Source organism: Pinus tabuliformis, chromosome 6 (genome assembly GCF_031772625.1).
Source record: "Pinus tabuliformis cultivar Carrire ecotype Pingquan chromosome 6, CPIR1, whole genome shotgun sequence".
Classification (NCBI taxonomy): Eukaryota; Viridiplantae; Streptophyta; class Pinopsida; order Pinales; family Pinaceae; genus Pinus; species Pinus tabuliformis.
The window spans coordinates 1,130,220,578-1,130,240,532 of record NC_142292.1 but is presented as its reverse complement, the minus strand read 5'-3'; the positions used below and the strand labels follow the sequence as shown (position 1 = coordinate 1,130,240,532).

Here is a 19,955-nt window from a genome sequence, read left to right as displayed (position 1 = left end):
TAGTGTTCTATTCTTGTGATCTTGCAGAAACCTCTTGAAGCTGGGCGAGCGAGAAGGAAAGTAGCTAGGAACTCTCCAAGAGAAGAGAGACTGGATCGAGGGACAAACGGAAGGCACCGGTTAGTCCATCTATCTCTCTTCATTCTTAATTCATAAAGGAAGAATACTAGAATAGTTGTCTCTGTTTGTTGCTAAGGCACTGTCACACCTTAGGTGGATAGGATCATCCTGCATAGGCATTTTTCCCCACAACAAATTGGCGACTCCACTGGGGAGATCTGTTTAGTCATTTTATTTGTGTTTCTATCATTGTTTGTTTCATAGACTTGACAGCAACAATCGAACTGCATCTGCTTTTCCTAGATGCAAAGTAGACAGTTGCTACTTTGATCCAATCACTGGACTTGTCTATGATCTGAACAATGGAATCACAAATGATTTGATGATCCTTTGTGATAGATCTTAGTACTCCCTCAAAGCATCCCTTTGATTGTACCTTGCTTGTTGCTTTTATTTGGCCTGAAACAGTAGATTAAATAGCAATCTGTGACCTAGAACCCAGTGAGAAACGAGAGTTTCTCCTTCAGCGCGACAGCTGTGAAGAGGTTATGCATTTCAACGCAGGTCCCGTGAAGGCTACATGCGCTGAATGTAAAAACCCCTATGTTGAGGTTGCGCTGAACCAGTTTGGCCTTGTGCAGCTGGGGTTCTCTGCTCTGTTTTTCCTTGTTTTGATCTCTGATTTTTTGCAGCCTGTAACCAGCATAGGTACCAGTCTGATAACTCCTTTTCTCTGCTTAAATTCCGCCTCCTTTTGTACAAAAAGACTGTGAGTGTTTTTATGTGTTTGTGGCGTCATTTACAGTTTCCTTGCATGAGTCAAATAATCATCCTGTAGCCCTTGATTCAGATCTGTTGATTGTGATCTTAGGAGAGAGTTCATTGGCTGTTTACAGTTGATTATACATTTGCTTTTGCTTATTGGTTTGAGTTTGTCTCTTTTAAGTGTCAAAACAAGTATTCATTTCGAAAATCGTTAAGTGTTGTAATCTCTTCTACCCTCTCTGATTTCGGAAAAGTAAACTTGTTTGTATTTGTCATTTAAAAGCAAATTCAAAGTTGTACAAAAAGCTTTCTTTTGTAGGCATCAATACTAAGAAAGCGGAAAACAAACACCTGCATTGTGCATTTGCATCTTGATAGTTTGCATGTCTGATTTAGGAAAAGTGCATTAGAGTGTGTCGATTGCTCTTTGAGAAAAGATGGTGTCTTTCTTTTCCCTTAGTAGCTAGGATTTTCAAAGTTGAAAATATATAAAGCTTTCTTATCATCTTTAGACTGCATTTAGGAATTGTATCATACATCTCGTGGTGAACCTTGAAAGGCAAACTTCTAAAAAGATCAACCTAAAATAAATTGAATGAACTTAACAATGCTTTGCAACATAACGCACAACAAAGAGGTCTAGGCTAGAGACGTGTTCCGGCGTCGTAAAGCCTGGTGACTGTCGATCTCATGGATGGTGGGTGATTCCTCCTGAGGGACGATAGTGCCAGTATGGATTGTGCTCCCATGTACCGTCGCGTATATATTGGGAGACCCCTATAGGCATAAAACCTTTATCCTTAGGAAGCCATGTCGGCCGCCCTACTGATCGCAATGCACTGAACACAGCATTTAGGAAGATCGACCGCCCGTACCCTAGAAGGTATTCTGCGGTTTTGCGAAAAGTTTGGCACACCCTCTGCCTAGAACTCCAGAGCAGTTCCTTTTGGCCTTTTTCAGACTCTATAATGGAAAATGTCCATCCGAGCATTTGTCACTTCGAGCTCGTTAAAACATCGAAGGAGACTAGAGTCATCTTTAGCTTTTTCTCGACTCTTTAAAAGTGAAAAAGCAAGTTGTGTCTAAAGCGTCGTTAAAATTTATTTTAAACGGAACAATCACCCTTTATTCCTGCATTGATCTTTAGGTTGAAAAAATGGAGCACACCAACCAAGGAATTCCCCTTGGCGGAAATCCTAGTCCCTTCTCCTCTTGGGGAGATGTTGGTGCGCCCCACATGACCACATTGTCGCTTCCAGGACTGAAAATTGGCCTGCCTGTCCGGCTCTTTTCAAATAATGTCATTTAGAACACCACCATTCCTAAACAGCCGAGTCAACAGTTAGACCAGACCAGAGTTGCCAACCAGCCTTCTACTTCATCTAACTCTTCCTCTCCTCCTTCCTCTTCGCTTGACGGAACTGGTAAAACAAAAAACCAGGTTCCTAAGGAGAAGAAGGAAAAGAAGAAGAAAGAGAAGAAGAAGAAGGAGCCAAAAGCGACTGGGGGCAAACAAGTGTCGTCTGACAAAAATCCACACACAGCACTGACCAGGCCTAAATCGCCATGTGTCATATGTAAGGGAGACCAATTCCACAGAGATTGTCCCTGCATCCCTCAGATACTAAGGGACTGGTCTCCCCGTTTGCACAATTCGGTAGCGTCGACCTCTGATAGCCATGTTGACAGCTCACCGTCGACTAGTGAAAGTGAAGTCCCAGGATAGAGAGGGAAAGCTAGATTTCCCTGCAAACTGTGTGAAGGCGACCATGCCATCCACCGTTGTCCCTTCTTAGACGAGGCTAAAAGAGTTCTGGAAGATCGCCCGATTTTACGAGCGCAACTTCCTCCTGGATATCAAAAACTCCTGCCAAGTCCTTCACTAGTTGAGAACCCGGCTGGCGCGCCCAGGTGGTCAGCCTAAGCACCTATCATTGAAGATGAACCGTCTGGATTCATGCCTGACGACAGTCAAAAGTTTGAGACGGCAATTGACCCGGTTTTGCCTTCAGAGGCTCTATCTTCGAATGATACCATCATAGAGGAGAATAAAGACGACACCATCCAAATTCTCTTCATCAACACAGACTCCGACGAACAAAGGGGAAATTTGCCCATTCCTTTATCGCAGGAAGGAACTTCGTCAGAGTCATATCCAGCCGTCTATTCGGTCCCACCACCAAGCAACCTAGTTGTCTCGTTCGACTGGAACCAACTAGGCAGACCCCGGTTGCCAGCAAGTATACCATTCAGAATTATCGTTCAAATATAAAGAATGGTAATGGCTGGCACTATCATTGATGAGGGGGCATCTGTGAGTATCCTTTCCTCTATTGCTTGGAAAGCACTTGGTTCGCCAACGCTTTTTCTTGAAATGAGAAATCTATCAGGCTTTGATAAAGGAACCATTCGACCTTTAGGGATCCTCCCCAATGTGCCCATAACATTGAAAGGGAAGACCGTTCAAATGAACGTGATGGTCGTTCAAGGACCCTTGGATTATAACCTACTCCTTGGACGAGACTATATATATTGCATGGGAGCCATCGTCTCCTCACTCTTTAGAGTAATGTGTTTTCCGCATGAAGGAAGAGTGGTCAAGCTCGTGGACCAACTTTCATTTCCCGGATCACGCATAGTCATATACCATCCTTAAATGGTCTCTTCACGCAAGAAGTGTCTCAACCCACGGTCCATCCTCCTGATGAGTGTGAGTAATCCGGGAGGATATGACTGGAACCCAGGGGGCATGCGTCCTGGTCTGCTTCGGTAGGGAAACTTTGGGTATAGAGTAGGTTTCCGCCGGAGAATATGACTAGTCTGTACCCCGCCCATGCTGGAAGAGGGTTATTCTAGAATAAGATTCTTTTGTCAAAGTTATGTGAGTTGGCGGGCATCGTCGCTCACCTTTGTCTATTTCGGTAGACATTGCCGAGGAAGTGTTTTGTTTGAAAGATTAACGAGACAATCTTTGGGTAGCCGGAAAGAGGTAAGCCTCTCTCATTAAAACAATTGTTTTGACGGAAAAGAAGTAGAGGTAACCTTGAAATCATACTTTATACCTGGGGGCATGCAAACCTTTTGGAGTGCAAGCAAAGAGCGGTTATTTATCTGTTTTTTTGGGTTAGCCGTTTCCTAACTTGCATAAAGAAAGGATGCGGGGCATAGCTTTGGTAAGGCGCAAGCTCCATAAAAAATGGAATCTTACATGAGACATTCTTATCATAAGACTAGGTAATCGAGCAGTTTTAGCACAAAGTTCATGCTCGTTAAAAAATAAACGCAAGATCTGAGCAGTTTTAGCACATAGTTCATGCTCGTTAAAAAATAAACATAAGATCGAGCAAATGTTTCCACCCGCATTTAAGCTCGTTAAAAAATGAACTATCCCGGTAAATAACCACTGTGAATGTAATATCATCAGCCATTAAAGCCTTGGTCGTGTTTGCACCATCACCTCCACTTTTCCATTTGGCCGATCATTCACCTCCATATGATTGTTTACCCATTTTGAGGAACAGCTGCGAAGAGTGATTTCACCTAGCCATCCTTGTGACACTGCCGTGATTGGAAAATTCCAACCTGTACCTGGAATCAGCTACTAACCCTGTTTATCACTCGTTCCTCAAAAGACGAGTCTTCTTTAAGCTCTTTTCATCTGACTCGTAAAATATGAAAAGATTGCCGAGTCCTTGGCCTTCCAGCTCGTTAAAGGGACGGGAAGTGCTATCCCTCCTCTAGATTTTAATCTTTTTGGACCTGAGGGATTATTGCACAAAAAGATCGAGCGCTTGTTTTATTCGGCTCGTTAAAACTATCGAAAACTCATCCCTTCTGTATTGTTTTATACTTTTTCGGACTTAAGGGATTAGATGACGAAAAAGGACCTTTGAAGTTAACTTTATGTACCTTTTCAGACTCTCTAAAAATGAAAAGGACCGAGTTATCCTTGTCGTTAGACTCGTTAAAATCATTAAATAGCGACAAACTTGTCTTTAGACGAGAACGAGTTTCACTATCGCTAGGCTCATTAAAACATAGCGATGGGCTTGCCCGAAGGGCAGGTTATAGAACAAGCATATGTTATCCTCCTCGAGCTTGACAAAAATAAAGAGGTACTGGTCAGCAATGACTGGGGAAAAATTGGGAGAAACTAAAGAAAACTTTGATGGTAGCAAGTCGCTCTTGAACATGACACTTTTCCTCCATACCACAATCGGGTTGGGTTGTTTCATTCACCGGTCACATCCATGGTCTCGCCATACCATCCATATTTGGGGTAATGCTACCGATCCATCGCATCAGTGTCGTCACATGTTCAAGAGAAGTCGTTCAGAAAAGTCAACCGTGTCCCATCCACTGCCATACATTACCCTTCATCCTTTCATGACCGCCACCCTGAATCATATGTCACAGATCGTTTTCACCTCCATTAAAATCATTAGCTCCGTTCTGTGTCACTGATGTGGGATTCATTAAGGCCCTCCTTTGATGGATCGCTTCTTGTCGACATCAGCTCATTATCCAAGAAGTTGATCTAGTAACAACCCCTTCAGTACTTTGAAGCTTGCATGCCTCAATGGCAAGTTTCTCACTTCCGGCGACAGGTATACATCAATGACCTTCGACCGAAAGATTTTGCGTGGTGTTCGACGCCAAGTCCTTTATTCACACCACGTGAATTGTACTGCAGTACCTTGAGGGTCATTATCATTATCGGTGATTCCTCTCGCGCTTGTTAATGGTTTAGATCATTGACTGGTAATCAAGCGATGTCTTTCCATGTTCGACTTCAGAACATTTCTCACATGGATCGGCCTGTACTTAGAGTGAAGATCGAACGAGTTTGAAGACCCCGGATCTAGTTTCATCCATCCAAGCTGCGATATATATTCAGGAAAGATAAAGACATTGACATGTACATCATTGCAGCAGATAATCATCCTACTCAAGGGATGATAATTTCATCAAAAAATTATCAGTCTACCATCAGACGATTGTCTCTTCTATGTACAGAAAAATGGATTTATAAAGCTGAGCATGGGAATGCCCGCCTCAGCTAGATCATGAAAGCAGTATGAAAAATAATGTATTGTATTGTATCTTATTACAAGTCTCCTCCCAGCATTGGATGAACTTTGGATCCCCCTGATAAAGCATTTCACCTGATAAAAAGCCTCATACTTTAGGGGGCAACTGTTATAGACATTTTTGTGCCTTACAGCATTGAGCATGAAATGTCCATAATCTAAGGGATCCAAAGTCCCTAAACATGTTGTTCCTTCCCCTAGAGGAACAAGGCTAACAAACCACAGCAATTCACAGAAGTTATCCACCAAAAACTACTCAAAACAAGTCAAATCAAGATCATTTCAGTGGCTACACTAGCTGTTTGCGCTAAATGTCAAGGCCAACACTGGCTACCTGCGTTGAATGTCAAATGGAACACTAGATACCTACGCTGAACGAGAGTGGACATGTGGCAGGCTCATTTCTCAAGGTGTCAAAACCCAGGAAGCTTCCAAAATGACACTTGCCTCAGGGAATTCGACTGGTGATGAGTAAGAGGTTCCAAATCTCCAAGTGGAAGCAAGAACCTCCAAGTGGAATCAAGGACTGACAGAGGGAGAGGACACTAGTCAGATCTCAAGCTGACTCATCCTCTCTCCAAACATCTATATATGGATCTCTCCTCCATGAGATCTAGAAGGCTGGAATTTTTTTATTGCAAAGAATTACTGTTGGTTTGAGATTGGAATCATTGGGTGCTTAATGCTTTGAAGGGGGTGAAGATAGGAATTCCATTTGCTGGGAAGGAGATGCTAGATTGGAGCCCTCTGGGTTGTATCTCTTCCTGAACCTTGTTATTCATCAATAAAGATATCTTGGTTTCTCCTATATACTGATGTATCTTTGATGTATGATTGCATTAGTATGTTTAGTTTATTTATAATCCTGAACTAGTTATGAATATGAATCCATGTCTTGTGTAGTGTTCTCTTCTTGTGATCTTGAAGAAACCTCTTGAAGCTGGGCGAGCGAGAAGGCAAGTAGCTGGGAACTCTCCAAGAGAAGAGAGACCGGATCGAGGGACAAATGGAAGGCACCGGTTAGTCCATCTATCTCTCTTCATTTTTAATTCATAAAGGAAGAATACTAGAATAGCTGTCTCTGTTTGTTGCTAAGGCACTGTCACACCTTAGGTGGATAGGATCGTCCTGCATAGGCATTTTTCCCCACAACACCGGACTCGGAGGCTTTGGAGGAATAATAAGGAATCATGAAGGTTCTCCCCTGATACTGTATTTTGGAAACATTGGATGGGACACCAATAACTCAGCTGAGTTAGAGGGACTATGGCAGGGACTTCTACTTTTTGGGGGACACAACTTTCACCCTCTGGAGGTGGAAGGAGACTCTCAGATCCTCATAAACATGGCCAAAAAAATCCTAAATGGATCTCAGGCCAGGAATATAGCCACCAACTGGAGGCTTGAAGCAAGACTGGAAGCCATAGAACTTGAGCTCCACAGAAATAGAGCAATCACCTTCACACACACGAGACGGGAGGGTAACAAGGTTGCCGACTTCATGGCCAATGTGGGGGTGGAGAATGACCACTCTCTAATCACAGGGCAGCTGAATACTATTTTAACACATGACAAAGCTCAAGAATGCTCTCAACTAGTCCAAAAAGATGCAGTTCCCTCGGATGCGGGTGCTAGAGAGGATGGGACAAGCGTGGACGAATGGCCACATGCCGACCACTGGCCATCACGTGGCAGACATCGAAGACGTAGGTAAGGTACGCAACTGGTATAAGGTGACGCTGCAGAGAATTTTTAATGCCCGACATAGAAATTCGACTCAAGTGGAGGTTGCAGTTATGGCGGGTGAGCTCCAAGGCAAAGCAGGTGAGGTTATAAGCGATGTTGCAGCATATGGTCAGAGAATGTTGGTGGCTCCTCCTTCAAGCAGGTCTCTGTAACTCTGGTTGCCCTGCCTCTCCGTCTCCGCCGGGATATCCTCTCTGTCTGTCTGGCTCATTCCATAGTCGGTTCCGGTAGCTGGGTGTTTGGATTACCCCGTGGTCTGTTGGAATTTCCTCCCCTTAACCCCTGTGAGAATGGTGAGACCCCGACAGCGTCTACTTAGCCGTCGAGGCACTTCCAGAGGGGGAACCTCTCGCAGTCACGAGGCGGATAATGTTGCCCATTGCTGCCATTGCAATATCGCATGCTCCATTGGAGCTAATCCCCTCCACTCCAGTCAATTCATGGACGCGTGGCTTCGAGCTCGGCTGCCTTGCCTGCCTTCGGCTCTGCTATCTTCAATTTTAGCAGTTCCATGAATAACCCGCAGATTAGTGTGCATGTCTTAGTCCTGTTCATTGAAAATTCCCGGGAAGACAATGATTCCTTGGATGAGCATGGGCAGAGGAAGACTAATAACAAGATGCATGAAGCAAAGGTTCCTAAAGCTGATCCGGAGCAGGAGGTTAAAGGTCCTACCTTAGACCTGGAAAATGCATCGCAAAGAAAGCTCGATCAGAGGGAGGGGACCAGCGAAGAGGAAGACACTTTTCCTACTGCTGCTGAAAGGGAAGCCTATGGTTGGTGCCGGTTAGAGGAGGTGCAAATGGACGATTGATGACGCCCAAGCACAAGGTTCTTTTGGCTCTTCTGTCTGGTCTTCTGGTCTCTTTTGTTGTCTGTTTTGGCTTAGTTCTAGCATCAATTCTCTGTGTTTATGTTTCTGAAACATTGTTAATGGGATGGGTACGGTTAGTCTCCCCTGTGTGGGATAATCTGGATTTCTGGTTGGTGCCCCTGCATGGGCTTGCTCTTTTGGACGGTCTCGCTTCTATGTTTGGCGCCCCTGCATGGGCTAGTTTTCTGATTGGCCTCAACTTCTCTCGGGTGACATACCCAGAGCCTGGTTCTTTCTGTTCTATCATGTTGTAATTTTTGCCTCCTGTACATAATATAACAGTATAGTTTTTTACCGAGAAAGAAAAAATTAACCTAATAAGTCACGTAGTAAGTTCCAAATTTCATTGATGAGCTTTAATTGCTCAGCATATACTTGAATACCAATTTTGGTGCTCAATACCAGCAAGTGACAACATACTCTATATCTGAAGTAGTCTCCAAGCCCAAAATCGCGTATTTTTAGGTCATAATCATCATTGAAAAGAAAATTACTGGGCTTCATATCTCTGTACCAAATGTTTACAGTGTGTATGTACTTGAACCCTTTCTATAATTGATGTAAATTAGTGACAGTGATCCACTATTGATGTTTGCTTGGAATGTAGTATCTGGTAGAGATCTGTATCCATGAGCTGATGTACCAAATTTTTAATTGTGGTGATGTTTTCATGGTTCATAATTGTGGCATATAATTGCAGTGATATTTTCATGGTTCAAGTGTCATAAAAGCTTAATTTGTGGAAGAGTCCTCTTTGCATCGATCCTATTGTGAAAGCAAGAATTGCCAATTTTGTTGATTCGAGGTCCGAGCATCACTTGTGATTTGGAATATGAAACATTCACAATGAACTTGTGATTTGGAATATGCATCGTCTCCTCTCAAAATAGTTGGAACCGTGAATCAACTTGTTCCAGGGTTGCAGAAAATCCCTAGTTATTGATCCACTCATTCACAACAAAAGCTCAGGAAATTGGTAAATATCTCACAACCAACAAGAGTCAACAACATTGTTTCCAGTCCCCTTGTTGGGCCTCAAAATAGTCCCTATTATCACTCCATTAATCACCAATACCTTCACATTACTTCCATATTACCTTCATGTCACCTCCATTCCACGTCCACATCATTACATTTACCTCATCATTGGGTTATAACTATGCTTTTCCAAAGTTAATTAATTATTAGCATTTTTAAGTGGATTTATGGTTAAACTTTAGAAAATAATATGCTTATACTTATACCTAACAATTAGAATGAGTTTGTTGACATGTGTAGGTACAAAGGAAGCTTCCAAGGCATATTTGTGTGGCACTCTATATTCAAATTCGAATTTGAAGAGATCATGGACTTCATGGATAAGATCATGGACCTCATGGAGAAGATCATGGAGGATTGGGTTATGTGTCACCATTGGTTGAGAGATATGTGGATTTGAAGAGGGAATATTGGATCATCATTATGAGTTTGTTATCCCATCTTGTTGTATAAATAGGAGTGTTATCTCCTTCATTTTTAATCTTAACTTTTAGAATTTAGAAACTTAATCCTTCATTTGTAATTTTAGATTTTAGAATCATTGTAATGTAGAGCTTAAGACCTCTTGGAATGTAGAGCTTGGAGCTTGTAATTGCAATTTGAAATTGAGGATAAATAAAGTGGATTGGATTTTTTTCTACATTTGACTTCTTTCTAATCGTGCTTGTGGAGCTATGGAGGGCCCCCATTGCCTCACTTGCATACTTGTTTTGGTATAGTAAGATTTCTTTCATTTATGTTTTTAATTTAATTAGTTTAAATATCTTGATGCTGGAAATATAAAGGAATAGTCTCTTGTAAAAGAGCTTTAATATTTCCTGTAATCAATTTGAATTATGTTTAAATGCCTTCATTTCTTATTTAATTGATTAAGATGTTAGAAATATTAATGGACAGTCTCCTGTAAGGGAGCCTTAATATTTCTTACACTTGTCACAATGTCTTTAGATTTCATTTTGTTAAATGACTAAATAGGTTTTGGAGATTCCAATGAAAGACCTCCTGTAAGGGAGCTTTCGCATTTCTTCACCTAGGTTAGTTTAGTTTATCCCTAAGTCCACATATATTGGATGATCCTCAAAGGTTACTTACCCAGATTGATAATAATGAAACTCTAATTTGCATCCACATTTTAGACCAAACATTTTGGCGCCGTTGCGGGGAGGATGATTTAGAGATAGACTTAGGAAGTTATTTTTATTGTAATTTCTTTTTATGGACTAACTTGTGAAACCTGGTGACAACAGGATCTTCATAAAAGCGTTCAAGTGTGAGATTTTTGATTTATTTATTTATTTTTATCCGTACTTAGCTAGTTTCAAATTCAGTTATTTCCCCCCATTTCTTACTAATTCATCTACGGATGAGAAATTTGAAAATGATGAACATGTACTTCTTGGAGAACAAGAACAATATTGAAGATTGGTTTCGAAAGAACCTTGTACCAACTCTAAGGAAAAGACAAGATACTCATATTCTTGCAAATAATCAGGTAAATTTTTTTAATCTAGATGTGAGCATTTTTGAATTTTTAGTCCATAGTTGGCTTCACTAGAAGCATGCTTTTACCTATGAAATAAAAAAAATCTTTCAAGTTAATGTAGAATAGATTAAAAAAAAAAAAAACGAGATCTTGTAGAATTTTCTTTTAGTCTTGTTTAAAAAAAAATAAAAAAATCATCATGAATAAATGAATAAATTCAATGGCACAGTAAAAGAGCTACTTCATCATCGCATTTCTATATGTTGTTTCTGTATCACAGGTAAGCCAGGAGCTTGATTATTGGAAAGCTTTGTCTACCTGCATAAATAAAAACAAATCAAGAGATTAGTATGCTTTATTCCTGCGCTTCGTGTGATCAGGAAGGTCAGAAAATCTATCGATTTATTTCAAATAAAAATACTCTCGCTAGAAAATTAAGCTGCGCATCCTATCGATTATAAAAAATTTGCAACATTCCAATATCAATCTGTTGCAACAATTTAATTTTCTATTCAAACTAAATTCACAACATATTGAAATAAATCAATAACATTATTAATACACATATGATTGTTTGATTTTGCAATTTTTTTTTTCTCTAATTCTGGCCTCTCCATTTAAATCTATGGACCGATCGATACGGGCATATCAAAGCCATCATTAGTTGCGCATGCTTCAATATATTCAATGTTATTTTGATTGCACCATTCAAGACAAGACCTCTGTATCTCCTACGAAGTCTCTTCATCATCATTCAACAAGCCAAAGCCTTCACTGCAATCAATACCATAATTCCAAAATTCTGGGTGAGGATCACTGGAGGATTCACTGCGATCAATACCATAATTCCAAAATTCTAGGTGAGGATCATTGGAGGATTCTCCACACTTCTGCAATTTTCTTCGGTACTCTGCATGAGTAGATTGACTAGGTAGAAGATCGCCTTGTTCCCAATGCATAACAAAATCTCAAACTTATTCAAGTCGACCTCAGAAACCCAGCCTTGAAGAACCTCAAATGATGATGGATTGCTTAGATCAAATACCATCACAAGTGCATCACAATGTTTAGATAGTGAATGAGCATGTTCAGAAGTCCTTTTCTTCTGAATATGTGCCATCCAAACACAAACATCAGTTGTATAATACTTTGTGTCGATAGTCCAACCATGGCATGTAATCGCAGATGATGAGAAACTATTGTCTTCTGCGTCCAAAGAAACCAACCTCGTGTGTATGTCACACTTGCCAACACCGGGGGAACTGACGATGAAAATGTTGGGTCTGCTACAGAGGAATCCTTCCTCTCGTTCTTCTGGTTGGACATACTGGATGCCATTTTGTTCATCAGGAATCTCTATCCTCCTCAACTTGTGGCACAAATTCACCAGTGGCATTAGTCCATCTCATCGACAGCCACAATTTAAGCGATTTTAGCAATTTTAGCATGTAGATTTTGGGGCACAGCTGGATTGATAGATCAGGGAGAACGGATTCTTGGTAGATTGTTTGCAGGAGAAAACTAAATGGCAGCAACTGAGTCCATTAAAAGCCGTTTTTTTCCTCACGTAGTTTTCCAAATAAGGCTCCATAGAACCCTACATATCTCCCAATCGGTTATGAATTGGAGCAGATCGTTTTTGGGTTTTATAATTGACCCTCTTCTGAGAAAAACCCACATTTTATTCTTTAAAAAACCATTTTTATCGAGCTAGAAATCTAGATTTAAAAATATGTGTCAAAATTGCTACGCATTTTTGGCACACTACTATGATGAAAAGCGTTTTCCATCTTGATGCAGCGTCATTCATTTGTTTCTTCTTTAGCATGCCCTTCTTTCACCAATGAATCTTTCTCTAAAGTTTCACCTGTTTCTTTATCTAGTGCGTCACACTTGTATCTCAATTGAAAGTTTTGGGTTTTACTACAAAATCATTTTCACTGATTGATTTTATATATTTCTATTCCTGGTTTACAGATCGTTTTAGAGAGAGGAATTTTATTGAGATTGTTTCTCAGTGCCCAAATATTGAGAAAATTCTAGACAAAATGTGGGACAAGGTTGTTGGCGGGAAAAAACCTCATTTTAATAACATCCAAGATGCACGTCAATTGCAGCAAAGGCTTCGTCAAATTGAACCTCAACCAACTTTGGTGGTGCTGGATGATGTCTGGGAAATTGAGCACCTTGACAAATTGTTAGTGCTGGATGATTTCTGGGAAATTGAGCACCTTTACAAACTGTTATTTGAAGGAAAAGTGTTCAAGACACTCGTTACGACAAAAAACAAAATTGTTTTTAAATCTGATTACTGATATGACCTACCTTGTTTAAGAGAGCCAAATGTCGTATCCCTTTTCTTCCATTCAGCATTTGATCAACCGTACATTCCAGAAATAGCAGATGACAACCTAGTCAAAGAGATAATAGTAGAGTGCAAAGGATTGCCTCTCGCACTTAATGTGATTGGAAGGTCTTTACATGGTCAACCTCCTGAAGCATGGATCACTGTGAAGGACAAACTTTCTCGAGGAAAAACAATTTTTGAATATGACAAAACAACACTTCTGAAACGCATGGCAACAAGCATAGCTACCTTGGACCAAAAAAAAATAAAAAAATTCCAAGAATTCTTTTTGGACATTAGATTAAATTACTGATTCGTGTGCAACCCAACAACCATTCAACGCAAAATCTACCACTTCCAAAAGTACGGAGAATAAAACAACGAGGGATCTAGAATTGCAGGCATTCAAGGATTTTTTTATTGAGCTATACGTGGCGAAAATGTTGGATCATGCTCGGCAATGAAGATATTGTGATCTCATTCATTGGATTCGGAAGTGTTCAGTTGCTGCAATCAAGACGTAATACCTCTCTCCGTGAACCTATCGGTGACTAGAAAATCTGATTGGCGCACTGCAATCTGGTCATCGATGGGCCAGTTCTTTTTGCAGCATGGCAGTTCCTATCTGCCTCAACCAAAAACCCTCCATATGCCTTCAATCAAGGATAATTTTAGGGGGGAATGTTCGCTCTATGGCGAAATTAAGGGGTTTTAAGTTTTTAGTGGGCGAATATTTTGTATCATAGTACATTTTTACAAATCACCTCAAATAGCCCACCTTATTTTAAGGGAGAGGGTAAAAAAGGTAAATTTAGCCCTTGAAATTAGGACTTACAACCTTTCCATTCGCCCATTTTCAAGAATAGGTTTTATTTAAGTCCATTCCCCCATTTTCAAGAATAGGTTTTATTTAAGTGAATCTTATGGGCCAAATACCATATTTATAAAAGAGGTATGGTAAATTAATAAAAATATAAATAAATGAGATGTATGGTAAATAAATAAAACATTTTTTATATTTACTCCATAAGTCACCTTATATACATGTAACGGTGTAAACAAATAAAAATATAAGTAAAGTGGAGGTATGGTAAATAAATAAAATGTCTTTTTATACTTACTCAAACGGTATGGTAAATAAATGAAAATATAAATAAACTAGACGTATCGTAAATAAATAAAACCTCTTTTTATATTTAGTCCATAACCCTCGTTCTATTTATGAAGGCTCAAGAAAGAGGTTTTATTTAAGTGAATCCTATGGGCCAAATACCATATTTGTAAAATAGGTATGGTAAATTAATAAAAATATAAATAAACGAGAGGTATGGTAAACAAATAAAACATTTTTTTATATTTACTCCATAAGTCACCTTATATTTACGAACACTCAAAAAATGGGTTATATTTAGGTGAAACCTATGGCCAAAATACTATGGGACAAATACCATGGACTAGATTGTTATTAATACCATGCAAAAAACCATTATTAACCCTAATATTAGAATTAATAAAAATAAAAATGGCACATGGTATTGACCCATGGTATTCATCAAAATGGCACATGGTATTGACCCATGGTATTCACCTGGAATGTAGCCTATTTAAATGGGGGAATTAAACCAGCATGTAGCCTATGCTAAGATTCACTAGGACTTTACAAAGTTTTATTATTTAGTGAAAGACTTGCCAAGATCTTACAAGATTTTATAATTGAATAAAATATTCGCCATGCCTGGTGAGAGATTCGCCAAAAAATTATATATACATATTATATTATTGATAAAACCGCCTTCCATTTTTCCTATATACCATGGAGATTCGCCCATTTATTATATTTATAAATTTAGGGGGGTTCTTAAAATTTTCCCTGCCTTCAATCCTGCTATTTCACAAGTTTTGCGTTTTGTTTTGTGTTTGTTTTTAAGTTTGTTTTGCATTTATTTTGATTTGTATTTATTTTTGTCATATATTGTTATAGATTTAGTTTTAATTTGTTTTGATTTAGTTATATATTTTTAGTTCTAATTTCTTATTATAGTTAATGTTTGTTATGTTGTTAGGATATATATTAATATATGATTGTATTAATATGTTAATATATTGTTTTATAATGTTAGGTTATGATTGTTATTGTTATGTTATGATTGTTATCATTTAAAAAAAAGATGTATAATAGAAGTAAAAAAAAATTGTTATGTGTTTTGTAATTTAAAAGGTGAATATTGGCATGGAAAGTATATTGGCATTTTTTATAAAATAAAACTTTGTTGGTATGCAAATTGAGAGAATCATGAGAATTACTGGAATTGGTTAAGACTGTAAGAGTTGGTACAGGTACAAAAATAATAAAATTACAAAATTTTGCTCAGAATTCACGTAGCACAAATGAAATTTATTTAGTTGGATGGTAATTTGTATGGAAACTTCATATTGTTGTATGCTTTATAACATACTAATCTGCAGGACACAACAAATCTATAATGCCGAGCCCTTTTCCATGCACAAACAGGGAGTAAATTTACTTTTCATGGTTATTTCTTTAAGGATGGATTGATATTAATATCATGATTGAGTCAATTTCAACACTTTGATTGTCCTTAATTTGTTCTATTTGGTAGGAAATTTTTTCGTAAGAATCATGAAGGAACTGGCCATTTCTTCTTGAACACATTTATGTTTCCTTTCTGCCAAGTTTTTTTACAAGTTACAAGATAATCAAGTGATCATTAAGGAGATTACATTGTGATGACAATTGGTCTTCTAAATACTAAATTCATGAAAAATTCTAAAGATAAATCCATGTCCACAACCACTACCTTGCACCTCCCTTTTAGAAAAAGATTTTGAATTCCACCAATTGTAAATCCATAAAGCATGCCATTTCCATATCCATTTTTCACAACAAGATTTCTTATTCATTCAACGTGCACTTCCTTTCATCCATTCCTAACCCACCAATAAAAGCAAAGAAGTTTACTTACAAACTTCTTGCCATTTTCCATTTCCATTTTCTTTTACCCAGCATTTTTCATTTTCCACCAATAAAACCCTGCTTCTACATATCATTGAGTCAAAGTCCTAGAGTCTAATAATATTTAAAAGAAACACGTAGAGACTTGCGTGCCTTAATGGCAAGTACTCTTGCCAATGGAAAACGGAAGTACATTAATATTCCTTGTTCATTAGATCTTGTAGGTGACTCGACCACAACAAATTTAATCGTACCTACAAAGATGTGTTAGGCATCTTGATTCCCATTGGAATCAATGGTGGGAGCTCTCGTGTTGGCTACTGGCATTCATTAATGGTCACTAAGTTAACAATTTCTTGCTATGTTCAACACCAAAACATTTATTCACATAGTAAGATTTGTGTCATCGAACATTGAAGACTTGAAGACCAATATTTTGTAACAAATGAAGCAGATTTCATTTCATTGTTTTTCAGTTTTTTTGATGTAGATGACTTGAGGACAAGTCAATAAATAAGGCTGGGGGGAGTGTAAATTCTGAATTTTGCATACCTTCAAAGCCTTATACATTTTCAGTTGCATTCAGCAACAGATTCTAAACATTTAGCGGAAGATCTAGCATCAGATTTAGCAGCAGATGCAACAACAATAAAAGATTCACTTTTTCGATTTCATCCACCATTTTCACAACCAAGTAAAGAAGACTATGAACAATAATTTTGCAGCCACACATGCACAAATCTCATCCATTTTTGAAAGGGTAAGTTAAGGTATGATATTTTCTAACTTTTAACCATTTAATTCCTTGAAAAGTTAGAATAATAATTTTTGGAAAAACTTCACTTCCTTTCGTCATTTTGTCAAATTGCCAAAATCATCATTTGAAGGGGGAAATACATTCACATTCATATGTTGCCACATTCATATAACATCCATATTCATATATCACATTCTAAAACCCACTTACCTTCAAAATATATTCACTATTACATGAGCATATAAATGGCTTTGTCAAAAGTATTTAAAAGTTAATTGGATGCCAAAACAATCATGGTTGTTACACAAGAACCAACCATGATGCATTCCAACAAAAATACTCTGCAATAAAAATCACATTATCAATATACAAGGATCATACATTAAAATTGAATGCAACAAACAAAATATGGTTGAAACACAAGAACCAACCAAGTTGTAGTTCATCAAAAACACTTTCCAAAAGTTAAGTAAATGATATCATGCAGAGTTTAAGCCAAAGCTTAAGTATCAAAAGGTAATGTAATAGATTGCATGATGACATGTAATACCTTCAGTTTGGGGGTATGTTGGGCCTCAAAATAGTCCCTATTCTCATTCTATTATTCACTAATACCTTCACATTACTTCCATATTACCTTCATCTCACCTTCATTCCACCTCCACATCATTACATTTACCTCATCATTGGGTTATAACTATGATTTTCCAAAGTTTATTAATTCTTAACATTTTTAAGTGGATTTATGGTTAAACTTTAGAAAATAATATGCTTATACTTATACCTAACAATTAGAATGAGTTTGTTGACATGTGTAGGTACAAAGAAAGCTTCCAAGGCATCTTTATGTGGCACTCTATGTTTAAATTCGAATTTGAGGAGATCATGGACTTCATGGATAAAATCACGGACCTCATGGAGGATAGGGTTATGTGTCACCATTGGTTGAGAGATATGTGGATTTGAAGAGGGAATAGTGGATCATCATTATGAGTTTGTTATCCCATCTTGTTGTATAAATAGGAGTGTTATCTCCTTCATTTGTAATCTTAACTTTTAGAATTTAGAAACTTAGTCCTTCATTTGTAATTTTAGATTTTAGAATAATTGTAATGTAGAGCTTAGGACCTCTTGGAATGTAGAACTTGGAGCTTATAATTGCAATTTGCAATTGATGATAAATAAAGTGGATTGGATTTTCTTCTACATTTGACTTCTTTCTAAGCGTGCTTGTGGAGCTATGGAGGGCCCCCATCGCCTCACTTGCATACTTGTTTTGGTATAGTAAGATTTCTTTCATTTATGTTTTTAATTTCATTAGTTTAAATATATTGATGCTGGAAATATAAATGAGTAGTCTCTTGTAAGATAGATTTAATATTTCCTGTAATCAATTTGAATTATGTTAGAAAATTATATATTACGGAGCAATGGAACACATAAAATATTGTAGAAATATAAACACAGAAAACGCACAAAACAAGAGAGACACAGATATACGTGGTTCACCCAGTTTGGGCTACGTCCACCCCGAACATCCAGTCCTTCCTTTCTATTATCCAGCAAAATGAAGAGACACAACCTACAACAAATCCGCTGTAATATCCTCTGTTTTCTCTCACAGTCTCACCTCTCTGTTTCTCGCTCACAGAATACACATCTATTTCACAACCTCAAATAAAGTACCCTTATACAAAGAGAGGGGTTGCCTTCTAGGGAAAAAAACCCTAAACTAAACATAAGTTCTACCGTCAGATCATCTGCCTAATGAACAACCCAGATTGACTAGAAATTACTATACTTTTACAAGGCAATTTTACATTTGTTTTTAGCTTCGAGGGTGCTGCCCCCGAGCCCCCGAACCCCCTAGTCGGTGGGATCAGCCCCCTTAGACCCTTGCGGGGGGGACAAGTCCCCCTCGCACCCCCCCGCGTGGAGGGGTGTACAAACTTCCTGGGGTATACATCCGGCTGAAACAAAGACCTTTGAACAATCATGCTCCACACACAACAAATTATGTTTAAATGCCTTCATTTCTTGATTAATTGATTAAGATGTTAGAAATATTAATGGAAAGTATTCTATAGGGGAGCCTTAATATTTCTTACACTTGTCACAATGTCTTTAGATTTCATTTTGTTAAATGACTAAATAGGTGTTGGAGATTCCAATGAAAGACCTCCTGTAAGGGAGCTTTGGCATTTCTTCACCTAGGTTAGTTTAGTTTATCACTAAGTCCATATATATTGGATGATCCTCGAAGGTTACTTACCCGGATTGATAATAATGAAACTCTAATTTGAATCCACATTTTAGACCAAACACCCCTAACGGTGATCCATTTCTATTTTGAAAGGTCAATAGCACACACTGCCAATATAAATAGTTTTGCAATGAAATTAAATCCAACATGTATTGTGGTGTCCTGGGTGTCATTGTGCTCCATTACAAAATTTTGTGCCTCTTGATTCAAGCTAAATACATAATATGCAAATTCCAGTAGAGTTGATAATGACCTCTCAAAGTTTACAAGCCATTGCTTAACTAGTCTTGTTTTGGAGGATAACACAATAGACTCAAAAGCCCTGACGATCAATAGTGCACCAACCCATAGCATAATTGAGTATAAACCAGCATAGATCCATTTTAATTACAGATCTAACATGAGCCGAGAGGGATCAAATTTCTTCAAGTCTAAACTTTTTTAGAGTGCAAAATACAATGTGTTATTTTTCATTGTTTAAATTGTATATTTGAATGCTAAATAGAGCATATAAAAGACCATATAAAAATTTTAACCCAAAAAACTTAATTTTTTTTC

The 19,955-nt window shown here is 38.2% G+C and overlaps 1 pseudogene; it reads left to right on the top strand.

Moving 5' to 3' along the window:
- Window positions 1-8,474: 8,474 nt before the first annotated feature.
- On the top strand, window positions 8,475-13,716 carry LOC149262860 (putative disease resistance protein At4g33300; annotated as a pseudogene).
- Window positions 13,717-19,955: the final 6,239 nt, after the last annotated feature.